The following is a 16178-nucleotide window of genomic DNA, read 5'->3' on the forward strand; positions in this document are numbered from 1 at the left end:
AGCCCTGACCTAGACTTCTCCCCATATTTTTCTTAAGGCAAAATTCCCAGAATTCCCCAAATAACCAGAATTACCTAACAAAAAAGGAGGTGGAGTTGCATTAAATATAAAAGATCACTACATCTCTACAGAAATGCACAAAATCAAGGATGAAAACCTCCTAGAATCCATATGGGTCAAAATTAAAGGAAAAAAGAATGACATTACTATGGGCGTATACTAACAGACTACCCAACCAAGCAGGAGAAATAGATGAGCTTTTTGCTAACCAGTTAACAAATGTATGTAAGAAACATACTACAGCAGTAATGGGGGACTTTAATTACCCTGATATCAGCCGAGAGACAACTCTGCAGCCAAACAGATTCCTAACCAACCTATCTGACAACTTTGTCATCCAAAAGTTAGAGGAGGAAACTAAAGGAAAAGCTATAGCGGACCTAATTCTTACTGACAGAAGTAAGTGATAGAAGGAGTTGAAGTTACCAGAGTGACCATGTCATATTGGACTTCAATAGTATGCAAACACAATCAATAGAACATAATCCAACCAGTGTCTTAAACTTTAAAAGAGCTGATTTTAACAAACTCACCCTTGTGAACTGAACTAGGCAGCTGAATAAACATCTTTTTAAAAAGGCAATGGCAAACCATTTTTATACAGTTGCCAAAGTAACAACAAAAAATTATCTTAAAAACTCTTGACAGGTTTTGCTTTTACTTCTTTCTACCCTTATGAACCCTATTCCAGAATTTAAAGCTATATAGAAATGCTTCTTAACATGAACAGGATTGGGGGCCCAAAAAATAAGGGGAAGCTACAAATCTGACACTCTCTGGCAGGAAATAATTATATTCTGGTAAGGGGCAGCTGGTTAGTGCTCTCTTCCTCTAGCACTGTTTCTCTTTTCTCAAATGCATAGATTTATAATCTTGTTTTTGCTTTCCTCAGAAAGAATTGGAGAGAAGTAGGGAAGGTAAACGTGCTCCAATCTTTAAAGGTCTTTAGCTTCCTAAAATGAAGAAGTCAAACAAAAAATATAAATGGTTTTTAAAATAATTATTTCATTTTGATTTATATCTGAGTGTATAATCATTCCTGTTGTTTTGTTTTGTTTTGGAAGTCTTTCTCTCCAAATTACTCCCCAATTGTTTGGTATGTGGTTCTTTGGTTCTTACAAGCTGAGATACACAAACTCTGCCTAGACTTTAGCTCTTATAACCATTCATTCTATAGAGAGATGGATCAACTCTGAAAAACTTTGCGTATACCATCATGTAATCAAATGCTTCTGAATTCTAATCTACTTAGCAACCTGGCAAAATTCTGTCCACTTCATTTTCAGAGGGTTAAGCTAGTTCATTTGATTATGAATAGGCATTATCATTATAAGAAGGTCAAGGGGTACAGTTCTCTTTGGAGCTTTTATTTAATTAAAAAAAACCACTAATGGCTGCTGTCAAATATTACTATTGTTGAATAACTGCCATTAATGTTTAATGGGTATCTTGAAAAAAAATCTTGCCAGTATTTGAAAGTACTGTAAGAAATTCAGTATCCTCATCAGAAAAAAAGTGATGTGCAGAGCCGTACAGATTAAACTAACACCCTGTTATTAACACAGCTGCCTGCAATTTCTGCAGGTTCGAATTTTACCAGGCTCAAGGTTGACTCAGCCTTCCATCGTTTCTAAGGTAGGTTAAATGAGGACCCAGTTTGTGGGGGCAATAAACTGACTTTGTATAAATATACAAAAGTATGAAGGCTATTGCTTAATGCATTGTAAGCCGCCCTGAGTCTCCGGAGAAGGGCGGCATATAAATCAAATTAAAAAAAAAAAAGATGTTTGTATTAATTTTGAGTATCAGCATTACTTTGGAACATTGCAATTCAGGGAATCAGATGGGATCCGGTCTATGGAAATAGTACTTCCCTGGCTATCTTCATAAATAGATAATTAGATGTGGGAATCTCCTGGAAAATAATTCACTAATAGTTCGGTCTTATACCTGTCAATTGAAAAGGGTATCTGGGTTCAGGGAAGTGGATATAGGATGGGCATTGTAATTTTGTTTCCTGGAAATAAGATATATTAAGTTCAGAGGAATTTATTTTTGAGTCGATAGTGTATGTAAAGGACTCTGCATTTCATCTTAGCTTTATGGAGTCTTTATCTCCTTCAAGGCAAGCTCAATTTTTGGTGACTTCATGGACACACTGCAAAATGGAAGAGGCTTCCATTCTCCAGAATGTGTTTTTTGACTGTAGATTTCAATGACGCTGGTGCTTCTCTTTGGAACAGATGTGGTTTTATAGCTTCAAAGGCACAGCATTAAGTTCTGGATGCGACAATGTTCAAATGTTAGCAGTCTGGTTGTTCTTTTCAGCTTTTCATGATATCCTTAAAGCCAGCTAAGAGAATAAACAGAACTGTGGACTCTTCTAACCACATTTACTTGGTGCTTTGTAATGACTGTGAATATCTTATTACAAAATGTTGTTTAAACAGAGGATTATGGGCTTTTGAAACATATGCTAACCACTTGTTAGCCATCACAGGGGAATCGTTTTAGCTAACAAACACATATTGCCAGAATCATTTGTTAACTGACCCTGATTCCTATAGCAGCAATGGCAACATGGCTGAGCAAAAACATTTTAGGACAAAATTCTAGCCAACTGTATCTAGAGTTTTTCTATAATTGAGAAATTGGGGTTTTTTCCTCCCCTTCTCTTACATCTACAATTGTGGGAGAGTGTTGATCTTTTTATTTATTTACTTATTTAAGCATTTTGTATACCACCCTTCAAAACAATGCTGCAGCTCACTTCATTCACCTCTTCAGACTTACGTATGGAGAGTTTTGAAGTAAGTATGGTTGAAACCTTCCATTTTATTCTCTATGGTCCAACCTTAGCATAGCATACAAGAGTGGTAAAACACATTAGTGTGCAATGTGAATATGAAAAAAAGACAACTGCTCAAAATCAAAAAGAAAATGCCACCAAATGACTAAGGAGATTTTTCATGATTTTGGAAGTTTTAAAGTTTTGCTTTCGTGGTGTGGAGACAATAACTTGGTCCTTAACACAAATAAGACCAAGGAGCTTATAGTGGACTATAGAAGGAATAGATCAGACTTTCACACCTGTATAACGCAGATGGGCGTGGAACAGTGGTGGGTTGCTACTGGTTTTCCCCGGTTCGGGAGAGCCGGTAGCGAAAATCTTGATGTGAGAGCGAACCAGTTCGCTCTGACCGTAAGCTGGGCCCTCCCGCCCACCCCCGCACTATACTTACCTTTATTCCTTTGTTTTTAGCCCAGCTGTAAGATGTAGCAGAGCGGATTGCCAGGTCTCAGATGTATTAAAATTCAATGTGCTGGCGCGAAGTGCAAGTTTGGCGTGGGTGAGAGCGAAGCAAGCACGCGTGCGCCGATCACGCGCAAAGCGCGTGTGCAAAGCGAACCGGGAGTAACACTGGTTGGAACCCACCACTGGCATGGAACTCCTTTCAGCAGTTCCTAGAAGGTTCCACACCCGTTTGCACTATTCAGGTTGACTCTGAGAGCACGAATAAACCTCCAAGCAATCCTAACAACTCTCAGAAAGAGCGCCAACAACCAGGATGACTGCAAGAAATATAAATCCTTCCATTCCCCACCATTCAGCCTGCACTGAAGAAGCTGCTTGGATGAGAAGTGAAATGTCTTCAAGGAAAAACTAAGGAAGTCCGGGTTACCTTTTGAAAAAGCACCTTTTGGATATAGGAAAGAACGTGCCAAGGAGATGTGAAAAAATCCATATGTGCAGACATCTGGGAAAGTACAGAAAAGGCACCAGCATTAGTGTGGGGGCAAGGGTAAGAAGGAGATGAGCAACCAATGAGTCCAACCAATCTGGACTGAGCATCACTTTGACCCTGTTGCCAGCCCACTGCAATTTGGGCTGCATTTTTTTTAAGTTGGTGTAACATACAGTGGAGCAAAGTGAGGAAAAAAAACCCCCAAAGAATATAGACTCATACATCTGGAAGGGATCTCACAAGTCTTCTAGTCCAACCCTCAGCTTAGGGCAGAAGACCTTATACCATCCTAGGCAAGGTATTCCATTGATTAATTGTTCTCCCTCTCAGAAAATTTCTTCTTAGTTTTAGGTTGGATCTTCTTTAACAAGCATCCACCCGGGGGTGCTATTCAGCAGGTTCTGGAGAACCGGTAGCGGAAATTTTGAGTAGTTTGGAGAACCGGCAAATACCACCTCTGGCTGTACCCAGAGTGGGGTGGGAATGGAGATTTTGCAATATCCTTCCCCCAGGAGTGGGGAGGGAATGGGGATTTTGCAAAATCATTCACCCAGGAGTGGGGAAGAAATGGGGATTTTGCAGTATCCTTCCCCTGAAGTGGGGTGGGAATGGAGATTTTCCTTCCCCTGCCATGCCAACCAAGCCACGCCCACCAAGCCACGCCCACAGAACTGGTAGTAAAAAAAAATGAATTCCACCACTGCATCCACCCATTATTTCTTGTCCTGCCCTCTGGTGCTTTGGAGAATAAATCAATCCCGTCTTCTCTGTGAAGCAACATAGGCTGCAGCATGGAATTGTTAAAGTTCTTATAAAAATGGAATATGAAATGACCTTAAAGAAGCAATCACATTCAATTTTTATACTTAATCCATTCATACAAGGTACAAGATTATTGCAGTTGCTTTCTGATCTAGCTGAGCAGACATAATGAACAATTCAGAACTGAAAACACTGCTTATGTTAAAGTCTATGCTTTTAAAATGTGTGAACTAGCCTAATGCAAGGGCATGTTTACAGCTTTCTGAATCAATGTTCATTGCTTTCACAGATGCTGTTATGAAAATATTTTTTTTCTATCTCTTTATCTCTGTCTCTTAACGAGGTTTTAAAAAGAATAAGGTATTTCTGACTGGTAGATGGATAGATTTTGATCTCCAAGTCGACGTTAGTTGTAACCCACCCTGTCATTGAAATACTCCAAATGACTTCATAGATTCTAAGGTTTTAATCACTCTGTGATGTCAATGGAACTTTTAATTAAATTTTATTGATTCTCTGATAGAAAGCTACTCTATGTCCATTCTCATCAATGCAGATTTTGTACTGAATTCAGAAGTGCAGGTTCAGAAAATATAAACAACAACCTGGACTTCAGAGTAAGAGCAAGCTGTTGTAAAATAAAAAAACACTTGATAATTCAGAATAGCTCCTTTGTTTACTCCTTATATATTTTGTGCTTCTTGTGGGTGAAATAATAAGGTAATAATGATGTTGTGAGATTTGAATTTTCTGTGTCATCACATATCAAGCTGATGATTTCACTGATGTTCTTAAAAGAAAGACTACCCATTAATATAATTGTCACTTCCACAGAAGACTTGATATTGATTCAGGAATTTGCAAGCTGCTATTTAATTTCAGTTGTAAGCAGATTCAATGTTGTCTCAAATATTGGTGCTTATTCATGACTTTCATTCAACCATTGGCATTTATTCTGCTTATACATAGGATTTGCTTCTATTTTATGAGAGCGAAGGAGGATTTACATCTTCTGGTAGAGACAATACACAGAGGTATTTGGACTGTAACTCATCCCATGTATTTTCACAGATCTTTATTTCAATTATCTCTGCATTTATCATTCCTACTTCATCCAGATTGATTCAGCTCTATTGCACTTTGAGAATGTTCTTGGGGGTGATTTTGCCCCTAGAATAACCATAATAGGAGAAACAAAGATGAAGTATGTTGGGATTGAATTGGTGTCAGGTACAGTTGGACAAAAGGTTAAATTATAGTTAGATTTATTACTCAAGCCAATACATAAGAATCTAGTTAACTAATGTTCAACACTAAGTTGGCACTAGATAAGAATCAACAGAATTTAAGAGGGGTTGGACTTGAAACATTTGTAGGAGTATAATGACTCTAGACCAGTGGTGAAATCTGAACTGGTTTAATACCAGTTTGTTGGCTGTGCATGCGCGCTGCGCGCCAATTTTATTTTATTTTTTTACTTTTTACTTTTACTTTTTAAATCACTTTTAACTACCGGTTCTGGAGAACTGGTAGTAAAAAATTGCTAAAAAAGAAAAACAAAGTTCTGACGGGGCAAACTGGACCAAAATGGTAGCATTTCACCCCTGCTCTAGACTAATGACTTGCTTAACTCTGCCCCCTGGCTCTGCCTGCTTTTCTACATCTGGATGTAGATTGAATGAAGGATTTCTTAGGTTTATTTAATTATTTATTTGTGCATTGTATTTATATGGATGTCTGCCTCAAACACATGACTCTGGGCAACCTACAGAGCATAGCACTCCGGTAATCTAAAACCTATCTGTTTCACCAATAAAAATCTATGCTAGCCACAAAGGGTTGCATTGTGTTGGATACCCACAATACATTCTCCAAGCCCTTGACTCCTGTAGGTTCTTTCTTCCACTGCAGCAGGCATGAATTTTATTGGTGACTGCTTTAAATTAATACCTCTTTGTCTATAAACAACATTGTATTTCTAACACATAATATACATATAGCAACAGCACTTAGACTTGTATACTGCTTCACAGTTTACAGAGTCAGCATATTGTCCCCAACAATCTGGGTCCTCATTTTACTGACCTTGGAAGGATGGAAGGCTAAATCAACCTTGAGCCAATCAGGATTGAACTGCTGGCAGTGAGCAATGAGTTAGCCTGCAGTACTGCATTCTAACCACTGTGCCAAACATATACACACATGCACACATATCATTTATAAAGCCACCCAAATCAACAAGTGACTCTGACCAGCAAACAAGATCAAATAAAAATAAAAACAATTACATCATAAATACAAAAAAGCAAAAGACATCATTGCCAAGAAAAATACCCCAATTAACAGTGCTAATACAGCCAGGAAATGGGTCTTTTATCACACCTGGAGCACCTGACACAGGCCCAGAACCAAGTCTTTAGTAATTTAGGAAGGCCAGCGGGGAATCCGGTCTTTAGTGCCTTACAAGAGGCAGACAATCTTAATTATAAAGATTGTCAAAGAACGGAGAACTGCTGAAATCACAACCCTTTCCATTTGCCTGTTGAATGCTACAGTCCTCGGGGAAAGAATGCTTCACACCAAGGTGGGTTAATCACCAGGTTAAAACGTAAGGCATTTTATGCTTTGACTGTAAGTGAAGTTTTATTCCATGAAGAGCTAATGTGAATGAAAAAAGAAAAATATCTATATAGTGACTTTAAGTAATGCTTAAAGTGGAAAGGTGCCTATTTGCCCCAGAATATTTAAACAGCCTCAGAATGGTTTGTAATAAGATACTATGAAAATTCATTGTTTCTTTAGAAATGCTAAGATAGTAGTTATGTTTTAACAATTCCTATAACTAACTTTATTTTCTGGAGATTAGCTGGTAAAACAATATATTATTGCGGAATCTTTTAAGTGGGCAGTTCTTTTATGAGGCTTCATAAAGTTATATAAAGTAAATTACTAATCACTTGTATAAGTGGGTTGGAAATCACAATATATTTATTTTATCGCTTTCAGACTGGGAAATTCTGAAATACCAATACTGGACTGAAATAAATACATGGTTGCCTTCATAACAATACAAATTTGTGGCTAGAAAGATACACTCAGGAGCCTGAGTGGCATAGGAGGCTAATGCCTCCTACTAAGGCAGCATTTAACATCCAGCTGCCTGCAATTACTGCGAGTTCAATTCTCACCAGGCTCAAGGTCGACTCAGACCTCCATCCTTTCTAAGGTGGGTAAAATGAGGACCCAGTTTGTGGGAGCAATAAGCTGACTTTGTATAAAAAAGAACACCGCTGGGGGGGGGGGGGCAAAAGCCCTACTAAGCAGGTATATACAAAAGTATGAAAGCTATTGCTTAGCACATTGTAAGCTGCCCTGAGTCTCCGGAGAAGGGCGGCATATAAAAATAAATTTTAAAAAAACCCTACTAATTCCAGGTTCAGAATTGTACACTTCTGATTTTTAGGAAATGGAATATTTGGATGATGAAAATGTGAGCTTCTAGTGTTCAGAACTTTAACTCAGCAAGTCCCGTACCCTTCTAGATATGTTTTACAGCAGTCTACTCTATCCTGATATCTTCCAGCTGTCTTGGGACTGAAAATCCCAGAATATTCTGCCAGAAATCTGACTAGAAATTCTGACAGCTGTTCTTGTAGATTGGAGAAGTCAAGGTGGTAATTTGGGGAGTTGTAGTCCCTGGCCATCTTGAAAGCTTTGGGAGGGAGAAGTTACAGTTCTTGAGGGCTAAACCTTCTGATAATTTCAGTTCCAATATATCTGGAGCAGGGGTGAAATGCTACCAGTTTGCACCGGTTCGGGAAAACTGGTAGCGGCGGTTGGTGTTCGGAGAACCAATAGCAGTGACAATGCGAGGCTCGCCACCCACCCGGATATCATTACTTCCTAGTTTTAACCAGAAAGTAGCCTGTTTTTTACCCTCTGCACATGCACTTCCGAACCGGTAGGGAAGGTAATTAGATTTCACCCCTGATCTGGGGAGGGCTATTTCAGAACTTCAGAAACATGGATACTCCTGCGAGCATTTCTTCACTTCAGTGGCCAAGCTGCTCAGGTCTTTCAAAACTGGAGTGAATAAAAAGAGGCAGGTTATATTTCCATGAATAAAAAGAGTCAGAGAAATAGCATCTGTCACAATGTGGAAGTACATTGTGACACCGTTGAAAAATTGCCTTCTATCAAAAAAAAAAAAAAAAACCCTGATGAAAGAAGTGGATTCCTGAGGGAAATTCCACTTCTTTCCTTTCTTCCAAAGGAAGCCAAATGGTAAGATATAATGTGGGCTGAAGCATATTTATTTGCAGCCTACAAGAGCAAAAATAGATTTAAGCAATTGTTCTGCTACCAAAGCAATTTAATATTATATGTGCATAGGAAAAAGGCATCATAGAATTTTCACAAGGTTTTGATATCTTTCTAATTAAATAAAAAATATCAATGGCAACATGCATTTTAAACCAACTTCTTTCCTTTCTATGTTTTACATCTCTCGTTTTGCATTCTTGGCAGATGATGAAAAGCACACTTTCCTCAAGTGTGCCTTGGCATATTTTCTTACTGGCCCAGCTTTTTTTGCACAATTGTATTGTTTACTCTAAAATGGTTAACATGCTTTTCCAGGATGTACTCTTTGCATAAAGGCCACAGCTTTCCACCAGAATATTTTCCCAGGTTTGTGCTAATTATCATGAAAGACCTTGCTTCATATCGCCATCTAGTGGCTGCAAATAACATATCGTTTACTTCACTCTCACAGACATCCTTTAGTAGCTGTTAGTAGCACTGCTGTATGTCCTCTATAATGTAGTTTTAAGATTCTGGAAGGTTACTTGGTTGAGAGTTCCATAGTCTTTAAGTGAATATATTGAGGAATGATTTGAAACTCTCAGATATCGAGGCTTTGGTTGGGATAGCAATCACTTAATTCAATTTCAATGAATTCCTATCTGAAGAAGACTCTCAAGAAATCTGGCCATGATTCAACAAAAACTGGTCCCAGCCTGGGGAAGACATGCCGTATTTTTCAGAGTATAAGACACACCATTTTCCTCCCAAAAAGAGGGTGAAAATCTGGGTGCGTCTTATACTCCGAATGTAGCCTTGCCCAGCCTTGCAAACGGAGATTTCAGAGGCTGAAAGAAGCCTCTGAAAGAAACTTCAGGAAAAAAAGCCTTTGAAAGGCTTTTATCTAAAATAATATGGCAAGCAACAAAAGAAGAATCAGTAAAGGTTCTAATCAAACTATGCTAACAAATCTGGAAAATGACATAATAACCAACAGACTGGAAGAGGTTAATCTATTTACCAATACCAAAGAAAGGAGATTGAACAGAGTACAGATAGTCCTTCAGAATAAAAACCTCTGAAAGAAGCTTGAGAAAAAAAAAAGCCTCCAAACAGAGCTTCAGAAAAAAAGGCTTTTTTTTCTGAAGCTCTGTTTCGGAGGCTTTCAGAGGCAGAAAAAAAAGTTTTTCCTGAAACAGTTTCAGAAGTTTCATAGGCAAAAAAAAAAAAAAAAGCAAGGCACAGAGCTCACAACCAATGAACCTGTGGGAATAGCTGATTGGGGGTATTCCGGGAGGCCGATCCACCCACCAATCAGCTTTTTTCTTATTTTCCTCCCCAAAAACTAAGGTGCGTCTTATAGTCTGGTGTGTTTTATACTCCGAAAAATACGATAGTTGTTCTCTAGTTGTCTGAGTAGGAATTCAGTAGGAAGGTTCTTTGCCTTCTAAAGTAATATTAGCCTCTTGTGTGATAAATGGATTTTTTTCACTATACATCCTGAATGATCACTATCAGGATCTGCCTCTTATATTCTAAAGATTCAAAATACCAAAGCCCATTAGCTGCTCTTCTGAAGGTGAGCTGATTAGCTTCCAGCTCTGCTTTGGTGCAAGTAATGGTGCAAGAAAACTGGAGATACAAGATAAATGATTTCTCATTAGTGAGGACTCCTATTCACTTCCTTGTTCCTCAGCATTTATATTCTCTGCTGAAGTCAAGTTGCCCAATCTCCTTGTCCCATTTCACTCCACTTTGTAAATGAAACCAGATGACTATCCTTCTTTGCTAAAGTCAAGGCACCTTGGTCCCCGTCAGGCCCACTAGATAGGTCAGGCCAGAAAATCACAGGAAAGTTAAAATTACTTTTATTGGCTCTAATAACAAAATCTTGTAGGTCAGATTGCACTGTGCCCCTTTCCCCTTTTTATTCTCCAATGAATCAGGTTTCTGATTGACTGACTCCCAAATATTATCTTATTGCTCTGTTTTAGTCCCCTTTGCCTAGGTAACAGTGCCTGCATATTTCCATCAAGATCCTCCTCTTTACTCTCTACACCACATCACCACATTTTTACCAAGGTCTTTTTTAAATGAGCGAACAGATGTCCACACTCCAAAACAAATGCAGACATGCAATGAGAAGGACAAGGAACAGGGCATTCGGTGCTGATCTTTGTGTTTCCTTTGACCACTTTGAGAGAACCCTGTCAACACAAGGAACAGCCTAGTCACTGTGTGGATGACTAACTAACACAGCCTGAAAAGGTTGCTTAAACTTCTGGCAGGGTAAAACTGGTAGTGATATGGATTTTGTCAAGAGAGGATCCTGGAATCAAAGCTTGTTTCATTTTACTTTATATGTAGGTAATTCAGGGGTGAAATCCAGCAGGTTCTGACAGGTTCTGGAGAACCAGTAGCAGACATTTTGAGTAGTTCGGAGAACCAGCAAATACCACCTCTGGCTTGCCCCAGAGTGGGGTGGGAATGGAGATTTTGCAATATCCTTCCCATAGGAGTGGAAAGGGAGTGGGGATTTTGCAGTATCCTTCCCCTGCCACACCCACCAAGCCACACCCACCAAGCCACACCACGCCCACCTAGCCACGCTCACAGAACTGATAGTAAAAAAAAGGAATTTCATCACTGAGGTAATTACATGTGTCTCCCCATCCCATCTAGAATTCATGTCACCCAAAGTTTGATAGTCAAAGGTTGGTTTTGATTGCAGAAGAATCTATCTGGAAGTAGCTGAGATATCAGTGAAAAAAGTTAAAGCTAGTGCCAGCTTCAGAAATTAATATTAGGGCCCATGGTTTGATAAAGATAGAGATTTTATTTTTTTAAAAAAAAATGTGGTCAAAGGCCAAGAAAATGCCTCAGAAACTGGTGTAATCATACATAAAGTTCTTGGACAGAACATGATAAGGGAGACTGCCTTTCTAATATAATGCTTTTAAAATAATTTTAAGGATGCTTGAAAAATCTGATCATTGTGAATTTTAATATAAACTAATCTGATCCTCACCTCCAAAGCAAAACCGTGGATCAAAGCTTGATTCACAACCCTATCATGGGGACTTCCTGATCATTCAGGTACAGGCTGCATCTCAGAAGAATAGCAAATCATGTTTTTGAAATGTGTATTTGAATGTGTGTTTTCATGCAAATCCTTTTTTTAAATTCCTCTCCCACAGATTAATGAAGAAAGGGAATGCAAATGACTGGTTGGCAAACATATGCAAAAGTGATGTGAACTGGAAATAGATTAATTTCCTAACTCCTGTTTTTATCACTCCATGCTCCACCAGCATGTTTTTCAGTCTCAAGTAAATATCTGATCAAAAGTTATTCCTCCTGCCACCTCACCCCACCCCACCCCACCACCATACATACAGACACAAAAGGGTTGGATTTAACAAGCTCAAAAACAGTAACTGTGAGAGGGACCTTAGAGTCCTAGTGGACAATCACTTAAACATGAGCCAGCAGCCAAAAAAGCTAATACAATCCTTGGTTGTATAAACAAAGGCATAGAATCAGGATCACATAAAGTATTAGTACTGCTTTATAAATCCTTAGTAAGACCACACCTGGAATACTGTATCCAGTTTTGGTCACCACATTACAAAAATGATGTTGAGACTTTGGAAAAAGTGCAAAAAGAGCAATTAAGACTATTAAATGCCTGGAGAATAAAACATATGAAGAATGGTTGCAGGATTTGGGTTTGGCTAATCTAGAGAAAAGGAGGACTAGGAGTGACATGATAACAGTATTCCAGTATTTGAGGGGCTGTCACAAAGAGGAGGAGGTCAATTTATATTCCAAAGTAGCAGAAGACAGGACAAGAAACAATGGATAGAAACTTATCAAGGAGAAAAGCAACCTGGAATTAAGGAGAAGCTTCCTAACAGTGAGGACAATTAACCAGTGGAACAGCTTGCCTTCAGAAGTTGTGAGTGATTTATCACTGGAGGTTTTTAAGAAAAGACTGGACAGTCACTTGTCTGAAATGGTATAGGATCTGCTTGAGCAGGGGTTGGACTAGAAGACCTCCAAGATCCCTTTCAGCTCTATTCTGATTGATTGATTGATTGATTGGTTGATTGATTGATTGATTGATTGATTGATTGATTGACAATTGATGTCTATGGTCATTCTGTTTTCACATGACTATCAATTTTGGAAAGACTCCTCCTCCCCTGATTATTATGATCTTTTAAAATGTATTGTAATAACTGAACTTAAGTTCTATCTCAAGATTCTCTTGAGGTTTTGAAAACAGATTATACATTTTATCAGAATTAAGAGTTGAAATTGGTCTTCGAGAGGATCATTGTACTGTAACAGTGTCAGAGTTATTTGTTTGCTATTCTACCAGACAAATGGCAAATTTATCTTGCAATTGTTTCAAAAGAAGAATTAAGAAGCATTGGACAGAACATATGAGGGCTTTAATTTTTTTTCCCCTAACAATATTATGTCTTCTCTGTCCCATCTAATTTTGCATCAGTTTGAATGTGAATCTTCAAAATGAGGAAAAGCTTTGATCCGGCTAAATGAAATTGACTGATGTTTTATGAAACATGTCTTTTAAACACAGAGCTAAGAGAAAGACTGTGTTAAAGGATTTGACTGAGGCAAAATGAAATATTTTTCTTTTTTTGGTTTGGCCAGTACCCTGGAGAAACTTTGAAGAAAACAAGCCTTTTGGTAAAGTTAATCACTGCTTTCCAAAAGAGAAATTTCTATGCCATTGTATAGATGAAAGATTGGATATGGAATTTGGGAAGAAATTGAAGGACCTATCAGATCAAAATTTGAAGAAGTTAGATAGGTTATCTCAAATGACAAAACCACTGATGGCTGATTTGTAGATATGATAGAACACTCCTCAATGGCTGATGTCTTCCTTCTCTTAGCAAACGTTCTCTTTGAAGGAAAAGACTAATAAGGATACATTGTCAGAGTCTACCTCTATTCAAAATATCAGAAAGGGTCAAGCAGACATCAAATATGTATGTAACAGTAACATGACAGACAAGAATTGTTTTAGATTGTAGCAGGAAATAAAAGCCAATCAAATCAACCAAGTGGTTTCCATCCCACGTCACATGAGGATACTAATGACTTCAATGGATGGAGGATGCAAATGTCGCCAGTTTACGGAATATTATAAACTTTCCGACAGACTCACTCCTTTCTTGTTCATTGCTAGCTTGATTTCCTCAGTTTAAAAATGTGTCCAGTGCTTGATGTTTCTAAGGTTGTCACCATTTAAACAACCTGCCTAAATGTTATTAGTGCTATTAATATTCTTCACAGGATATATTCTGAGAGGGGAAAAATAAACAGTGAAAATGTGCCTTGATGCTCCAAAGCCAGGAGATGCAGCCCCTTTGACTTGCAGCTGCAAAGTCTACTGTTACAGAGAACTTATTTAAGTATTTTCTCTTGTTAGCTGTTACATACACATTCCTAAGCTGATATAAGTGACAGTGTTGAGATGTGGAGAGATTTCTGGACATAATCACCTGTCCTGTCCCAATCTTCCACTTTTTTAGGGCTGTGTCCTCATTTGAATGAAATCCTTAAGAACATGCTTTCTTCAAATTCTTAGGAAAGCTTTCAAAAGATGCTTTTTACAATTGCCCATACTATTCTCTCTTACACACACACTGACACATACACAAATGCACACACACAGAGATGCACACACACACACACTCATATTGTATCTTGCTGTTATGTTGAGGTTGACTCAGCCTTCCATCCTTCCAAGGTGGGTAAAATGATGCTAGGTGGGAGACCTATATAGATCCATTTCTAGCTCGTTTGCTTTCATTAGTAGGCCACACCCATATCTTATGTATCCTCCCTGTAAAGGTATAGTATCTATTTTCTTACTTCTTTGTAGGGTTTATGTGTGTTTTTCCTCTAGCCAGGTTTTCCCTATGTAACCAAGGTTTTTCTGCAGCACCAGCTCAGTAGAATCACATCCACTCGATTCTGGGCTTTTTTCTTTTCTAACAGCTAGCAAGCTCTTCCTGCTAGGTGGGAGACCTATATAGATCCATTTCTAGCTCGTTTGCTTTCATCAGTAGGCCACACCCATATCTTATGTATCCTCCCTGTAAAGGTATAGTATCTATTTTCTTACTTCTTTGTAGGGTTTATGTGTGTTTTTCCTCTAGCCAGGTTTTCCCTACGTAACCAAGGTTTTTCTGCAGCACCAGCTCAGTAGAATCACATCCACTCGATTCTGGGCTTTTTTCTTTTCTAACAGCTAGCAAGCTCTTGCTTGCTATTGCTATTCCTTGCAAGGTCTTCCTATTTAAGAAAATAGGCCGTGTTCGTGTTCGTGGCCGTGCTATCTCTTCATGGTGGGTGTCAGTCTGCTTCATGTATGGATTGGAGGGGTTTAAAGTGGCTAATGATGTAGCTGTGGTCTGGCTTCTGGTCCGGGGTCGTGCCTCATCATCAGTGTGGGTTCGAGTCTGCTTTCTGCGTGGATGTGTGGTGGTTACATCCTGTGTGGCTCTCGTGAGTGTGGGTCTGGTGTCATTCTTTGTGTTAGGGACTCGTTTGTCAATAAGGGCGGGTTTCCAAATGGCTGGTAGGCGGGTTTAAAGTGGTAGCCACTTTAAACCCCTCCAATCCATACATGAAGCGAACTGACACCCACCATGAAGAGATAGCACAGCCACGAACACGAAGCCAAACAACAGCAATACAGCTCACCAGCTCAAATCCCCCTGCTACTCAGACTAACCCGAGCACAAGCAAGCCCCCACCTAAACAGAACACACACCCATCCAATCAGAGCACAGCCAACCCCCATCCAATCAGAGCACAGCCAAACCCCCCAAACAATCAGAACACACCTCCGCCCAATCAAAACACAGCCAAGCTCCCACCCAATCAGTTCACACTCCCACTGGCAGTTAAAAGGAAGAAACAGCTGCGATCACACACATTGCTCCTAGAAGCATGAAGCCGAGAACACCAGCCTGAAGATGATGAACGAGACTTCGTCGAAACATTGCCAAGAAACCTCCAATTTTACGCGGGAGAAAACCTGAATAACCAAAGACTTACATATACATATACATATACATATACATATACATATACATATACATATACATATACATATACATATACATATACATATACATATACATATACATATACATATATATAATTTCCTGAAGAGTGAAGATGAGGTTTGGGGCAGGGGTGGGTTCTACTTACCTTTACTACCAGTTTGCAATGAGGCTACGCGCATGCTCTTCTGCGCATGCG

The sequence above is a fragment of the Pantherophis guttatus genome, chromosome 2, assembly GCF_059756535.1.
Source record: "Pantherophis guttatus breed Tessera chromosome 2, ASM5975653v1, whole genome shotgun sequence".
Classification (NCBI taxonomy): domain Eukaryota; kingdom Metazoa; phylum Chordata; class Lepidosauria; order Squamata; family Colubridae; genus Pantherophis; species Pantherophis guttatus.